The sequence below is a fragment of the Manihot esculenta genome, chromosome 1, assembly GCF_001659605.2.
Source record: "Manihot esculenta cultivar AM560-2 chromosome 1, M.esculenta_v8, whole genome shotgun sequence".
Taxonomy (NCBI): domain Eukaryota; kingdom Viridiplantae; phylum Streptophyta; class Magnoliopsida; order Malpighiales; family Euphorbiaceae; genus Manihot; species Manihot esculenta.
In genome coordinates, this window is record NC_035161.2 from 22,907,789 (window position 1) to 22,915,199 (window position 7,411).

Genomic DNA, 7,411 nt, shown 5'->3' on the forward strand with positions numbered 1-7,411 from the left:
AGCATAGTATTAATGTGTTTTAATAGCTCCGCTCACTGGGCTTTTAGCTCACCCCTCTCCCTTTACCCCCAGGCTTGTAGGTACAGTATAGAGCAGGAGTCCGGATAGAGTAAAGAAGTCATGTTTATGTAATAGCTAGCAATGGACATGATCAAATTGTAATGTAAAGTCTTAATCAGTATAGTCATGTAATGAGATGATGTATATGGATATTAGAAGTGTGCTTGACCATAGATTGTGCTATCCCTTTAATACATGATCTTAGAGATTTTGATGATGTTTATGTAAACCAACTCAGTATATGCTATGTCACCCCTTTTGGGGGCACTGATGAGATTCCACAGAGGGATCAATATTATGTTAATGTTTATGCAGGTTGAGTTTGGTTGATGTTCATGGAAAGAAAAGTTTTAATTTTTATGCATGTTGTTGATCATGTATGGGATTATACAGGTTTACAGGTTATATGTCAGGCTTGCTACGGGTCCCGGCGGCCTTAAGCCGATCTGGATCCTAGCGCCGGTAGCGGTCCAATTTTCGGGTCGTTACAGAATGGTATCAGAGCCCTAGGTTCATATGGTCGGACCTAGAGTGTCGGGCTCATAGATGTTAGAGAAGGTCAAGCACAATAGGAAAGATCATGTCCACTAGGATAGGATGTGGAGTCCTGTCTTGCATGATGATGTGAAATGCCATGATAGTATGCTTGTGCATTTATGATATGTGATGTATGTGATGCGGGTTCATGTGTGCCCACATGAACCATATGATGCTAATGTTTATGTGCTGTGCACTGTTTTTCTGAAAACAGGATGAGAGGAACTCGTCGATCAGCAAGATTGACTGGAGTACCACCTGAGGATGAGGGCATGAGCGCCCGTCCTCCAGCATTGCCTAGGGCAATGTCTAGTAGGTCTAACCGAGAAAGAGCAGCAAGAGACCCTAGAAGGTCTTTGGATCTGGGTAGAAGCAGATCAGTCAAAGGAACAGTTCAGGGAGGAATGTCTGAGGGCATGGGGGATGATATGGATGTAGAGCAGAGGAGGGATGGCAGTCTGGGAGTTAGCATGTCAGAGGAAGGTATGGGAGAGTCCCAAGGAGGCACTCAGGCCTCGGGATTTGTACAGCCACCTCACTACCCACATTTCTCACAACATCCCGGGTATTCGATGGGAGGTACATCAGATTACCCTAGTTTCACCCCTTATCCCACACAGATGCCATATCCACCTTACTACCCACCATGCTCTCAGTACCCAATGTATCCACCTCCACCCTACTATCCAAGTCCAGCAAACCCTACCTCAGAAAATGTTGCACCACCTCCACCACCTGCAGAACCAGCAGCCCCAGTTACTCAGCCTTCTAGACCTAGCTCAGCCAGTGGGAGCAAGGTCAAGATGACCGACTACATGAAATTGGGTGCTCCTCAGTATGAAAAAGGGGATGACCCATTTGTGTATCTTGAAAGGGTTAAAGTAATCACAAATGAGATTGGGGCTGATGACAGTAGAGTCATTCAGATGGCCGGGTTCACGCTTAAGTGCAAGAAGGCACGGGAGTGGTTCAAGAATTATGTGAACCCGAGAGTGGACAGCATGACTTGGGAAGAGTTTGCAAACGAGTTTGCAGGATGGGCTTTTCCCGATAGTTCAAGGGAACTGAAGATGATAGAGTTCGAACAGTTGAGGCAGACGGATGAAATGAGTGTAGAGGAGTACACCGACAGATTTTTGGAGTTGTTGCCTTTTGCTGGGCAGAGTTTGGATACAGATTCGAAGAGGTCAAGGAGGTATGTCATGAAACTCCATACCAGGTATTCCTCCTTGATTCAGTCAGTGGACAGGGAGAGCTTCCATGCCATAGTAGATATGGCCAGGAAAATGGAGGCCAGTGCCATCGTTCAGGGGACAGTTAAGCAGTCAGTGGCACAGTCTTCCGGTTCTAAAACTCCGGGTGGGGGAAGATTAGATCCCTCTACCCTGAGTGCAGCAGCTTCAGGCAGTAAGAGATGGGGTAAGCCCAAGGGTAAGAAGAACAAGTTCTGGAATAAAGTCAAGTCCAGTCTGGGATTTGGGAGTGGCTCAAGCTCTGGTGCGGATAATGCAGTTTGTGCGAGGTGTGGTAAGCCACACAGGGGAGTATGTCGGTTTGGGACGAACGCCTGTTTCAGATGTGGTCAGGAGGGGCATATGGCTCGAGATTGTCCAAGAGCAGTCCCGATGGCTCAGTCCCAGCAGACAGCTTCAGGCAGTGTAGCGCAGCCAGCAGCTCCAGCCATGATTCAAGCCAGTGGCAGAGGCAGAGGGAGAGGGGCAGCCTCTTCTTCAGCGGGTTTCAGAGGTGAAGGTCCATCAGCTCCAGCACGGATCTTCACAATGACACAGCAGGAGGCAGATGCATCTAACACCGTGGTGGCAGGTAACTTAATTATTGGTTGTTTAGATGTATATGCCTTGATGGACCCTGGTGCATCTCATTCTTTTATCGCTCCGAGAGCCGTGGGGAGGTTGGGTCTGATGACTTCTGGGTTAGAGTGTCCTCTCTGGGTCAGTGGACCTAAGTGTGATCCATCTGTGGCAGAGTCAGTCTGCCAGTGTAGTCCTGTGTTTGTTGAGGGAAGATGCTTGTCCGCCGACCTAGTGGTTCTAGATTTGACAGATTTTGACGTCATTCTAGGGATGGACTGGTTATCTACCCATGGTGCTACCTTGGACTGCAGGGACAAGGTAGTCAGGTTCAGAGGTCAGGATGGGTCTGAGGTTGTCTTCAGAGGAGACAGGAGGGGTACACCTAGAGGTCTGATATCAGCTCTTCAGGCTCGTAGGTTGCTCAGGAGGGGATGTCAGGGGTATTTGGCTCATGTGAGAGAGTTTAGCAGTCAGGTTAGAGAGCCCGCCTCGGTGCCAGTGGTTAGAGAGTTCTTAGATGTGTTCCCAGACGAGCTGCCAGGTTTACCACCTGCTAGGGAGATAGAGTTCGAGATAGAACTGATGCCTGGAACCCGACCGATCTCTATCCCTCCCTACAGGATGGCGCCAGCAGAATTGAAAGAGTTGAAGGAGCAGTTGCAGGAGCTGGTAGACAAGGGCTTCATCCGACCGAGTACCTCACCCTGGGGTGCTCCAGTTTTGTTTGTGAGAAAGAAGGATGGATCCCTTAGACTTTGTATCGACTACAGACAGTTGAACAAAGTCACTACCAAGAACAAGTACCCATTGCCAAGGATCGACGATCTATTCGACCAGCTAGCTGGAGCGGGTTGTTTCTCCAAAATAGATCTGAGGTCCGGGTATCATCAGTTGAGGATCAGGGAAGAGGACGTGCCAAAGACAGCTTTCAGGACCAGATATGGGCACTTTGAGTTCCTTGTGATGCCGTTCGGGTTAACTAACGCCCCTGCAGCATTCATGGATCTCATGGACAGAGTGTTTAGCCAGTACCTGGATCACTTTGTTATTGTCTTCATAGATGATATCTTAGTGTATTCCAGGAATGCAGAGGAGCATGCCCATCATCTGCGGTTGGTTTTGCAGACCTTGAGGGAGCATGGCTTGTATGCCAAGTTCTCCAAGTGTGAGTTCTGGCTGAGGAGCATTTCCTTCTTGGGGCATGTGGTGTCAGAAAATGGAATAGAGGTAGACCCCAAGAAGGTAGAAGCTGTGGCTAACTGGCCTAGACCCACTTCAGTGACAGAGATCAGAAGTTTCTTGGGTTTGGCAGGTTACTACAGGAGGTTCGTTCAGGACTTCTCGAAAATAGCAGCTCCTCTGACCAGACTGACCAGGAAGAATCAGAAGTTCATGTGGACTGACCAGTGCGAAGAGAGTTTTGAAGAGCTTAAGAAGAGGTTGACTTCAGCCCCAGTTTTAGCTCTGCCATCTAGTGATGAGGACTTTACAGTCTTTTGTGATGCGTCCCGTGTGGGACTGGGTTGTGTGCTTATGCAGAATGAGAGGGTGATTGCTTATGCTTCTAGGCAGCTGAAGAAGCATGAGTTGAATTACCCCACACATGACCTGGAGATGGCAGCAGTAATCTTTGCACTCAAGATGTGGAGGCACTACCTCTATGGGGTTAAATGTGAGATCTTTACAGATCATAAGAGCCTGCAATACATCCTAAGTCAAAGAGATTTGAACTTGAGACAGAGGAGATGGGTGGAGCTGCTGAGTGACTATGATTGCAAGATTCAGTACCATCCGGGTAAGGCGAATGTTGTGGCAGACGCCTTAAGCCGGAAATCACTCGGTAGTTTATCCCACATATCGGCAGAGAGGAGGCCAGTGGTGAAGGAGTTTTACAAGCTCATTAAGGAAGGTCTACAGTTGGAGTTATCTGGTACAGGTGCCTTGGTTGCTCAGATGAAAGTGACACCCGTGTTTCTGGAGCAGGTGGCTCAGAAACAGCATGAGGACCCAGAGTTAGTGAAGATTGCCAGGACTGTTCAGTCAGGCAAGGACAGTGAGCTCAGATTTGACAATAAGGGGATCCTCCGCTATGGGAGTCGATTGTGTGTACCAGATGACATAGGGCTAAAAGGAGACATTATGAGAGAGGCTCATAATGCAAGATACAGCATTCACCCCGGGGCCACCAAGATGTATCAAGATCTGAAGAAAGTTTATTGGTGGCCAGCTATGAAGAGAGAAGTGGCACAGTTTGTGTCAGCCTGCGAAGTATGTCAGAGGGTGAAGCTGGAACATCAGAAGCCGGCTGGAATGCTTAACCCGCTACCTATTCTAGAATGGAAATGGGAGAATATAGCTATGGACTTCGTAGTGGGGTTACCGGCGACGTCCAACAGATTGGACTCCATATGGGTGATTGTGGACAGACTCACCAAATCTGCTCACTTCATCCCTGTCAGGAGTGGCTATTCTGTGGACAAGTTGGCGCAGGTGTACGTTGATGAGATAGTCAGACTACATGGGGTTCCTGTTTCTATAGTGTCAGATAGAGGGCCCCAGTTCACCTCCAGGTTTTGGTGGAGTCTGCAGGATGCCATGGGTACCAGGTTAGATTTTAGCACTGCCTTCCATCCACAGACAGACGGACAGTCAGAGAGGACCATCCAGACCATAGAAGATATGCTAAGAATGTGTGTGCTGGACTTTGGTGGTTCTTGGAGGCAGCATCTACCTTTGGTGGAGTTTGCCTACAATAACAGCCATCATGCTAGCATCGGGATGGCTCCATATGAAGCTTTATATGGAAGGAAGTGCAGGTCACCTGTTTGCTGGGAGGAAGTTGGGGAAAAGGCCTTGGCAGGGCCTGAGCTAGTAAGGATCACCAGCAGGGTGGTACCCTTAATCAGAGAGAGAATCAAGACGGCTGCAAGCAGACAGAAGAGTTATGCAGACATCCGCAGAAAGCTAGTAGAGTTTCAGGATGGGGACCTGGTATTGCTCAAGGTGTCTCCAATGAAAGGAGTGGTTCGGTTTGGGAGGAAAGGTAAGTTGGCTCCGCGATACATCGGACCCTTTGAAGTCCTGCAAAGGATTGGGAATGTATCGTACAAGCTGGATTTACCTGCTTCAATGGAGAGAATCCATCCGGTTTTCCATGTTTCTATGTTAAGAAAGTTCGTGTCAGATCCGAGCAAGGTTCTTAGTGAGCCTGATGTGGAGATCCAAGAGGATCTTACCTATGTTGAGCAGCCAGTACGGATCCTAGACACCCAGATCAGGAAGCTGAGAAACAAGGAAACCCCGATGGTGAAAGTCCTGTGGAACCACCACAATATGGAAGAATGCACCTGGGAGACACGGGAGTCCATGCTCCAGCAGTACCCTTATCTTTTCTAAGGTTAGTTTATTGTGAGTTTATGTGTTTTTGTAAGTATGTTATGTTGTTTGCTATGCATGTGCTGGTTGAGGAACATTCGGGGATGAATGTTCTTAAGGGGGGAAGAATGTAATAACCGGCTAGACTCCGGTATCGGAATTCCTACCGTCCGGTGGAATTTCGGATGTCGGGAACCTCTAGAAGGGTAAAAACATGTTTTATAAAATGTTTTCATGAATTTTCATGTTTTAAGTATGAAATTAAATGAGTTTTTGCATGAAAAGTCCTTGGAGGAAAACCCAGGTTCGGCCGCCGAAAGTCAAGTTCGGCCGCCGAACATGCATGCGTTTTGGGAGGCATGTTAGGCCCCCGAAAGCATGAGTGAGGGAAGTCCAGGTTCGGCCGCCGAAACTCAAGTTCGGCCGCCGAACATGGCATGCATGCGGAAGCACTTTTGGCCCCCGAACGTGGCCTGGCCAGCCACCTATAAAAGGGTCACTTGACCGAAATGGGCGAGCTTTCTCCCATTTTCGGCCACAGCTAGCTTCCGACCTCCCTCTTCCAAATCTAGTGTTCTTCCTTCAAATCCCCACCATTTTTCTTGAGTTTTAAGCTTGCATTGAAGGTTTTGAACTTTTGAAACAAGTTTTGGAGCTTTGGGAACTCAGGAGCTCATTTTCGTGGATCTCCAAGTTTAGGTCGTCTCCCTCTCGATCTTCAAGAGGTAAGAGCCGATCTTAAGCTCCTTATGTGTTTTGAGTAAGATTTTATGAGTTCTTTGAGTAGAAATGCATGTTTGGATATATGTTGAGTTATGGGTTAATATTGATGTTTTGAACAATGTGTGTTGTTTGCGTGTGTTTGAAGTGTTGTAGTTGGGGTATATGATTGTTTGAGACCCCTAGGAACTTGTATGCATGTCCTAGTTGAGCTTTATGCATGATTTGAGGTTTTGGGAGGCAAGAGGCTCATGTGAGCCAAGTTTCTACCCTTTTGGGAGAAACCAGGTTCGGCAGCCGAAGGAACTTTCGGCCGCCGAACCCCCTTGTGGAGGCAGCATTCGGCTGCCGAAGCTTGCCCCCGAAAGAAGACTTTCGGATCTGTCTGGGACTTTCGGCCGCCGAAGGTGCCGCCGAAAGTGCCTGACTTTCGGCTCTGGAGGGACTTTCGGCCGCCGAACCTGCCGCCGAAAGTGCCCTGTTCAGCCATTTCTTACATGTCTTTATGTGATGTTTTCATGATGTTTTAGGGGGTTTTTGGGGAGTATTTTAGAATTATGTTCAAGTGTGTTTGGTCCCTCATTTGAGTCCACCTGTGTAGGTTCGGACCCGAGGAACCGAGGACCCCAGCAGTGAGTCCAGCTGCTTCGGTGTTGTCAGAGTCTGCCAGAGGTGAGTGGAACTAAACTTAATCTTTTAAATTAAATGTTTTATCATGTTTCATGCATCATGATTATGCAATAGGATGATTACATTAGTATTCACGAATATGTCGCATTGCATCGATTGTTGTTGATGTGGGTGAATGTTGGATGACCCAATTAGTCCATGACAGGAAGACCAGGACCCCATTCTACGGCCTGGCATGGAAATGAAAGACCAGGACCCCATTCTATGGCCTGGCA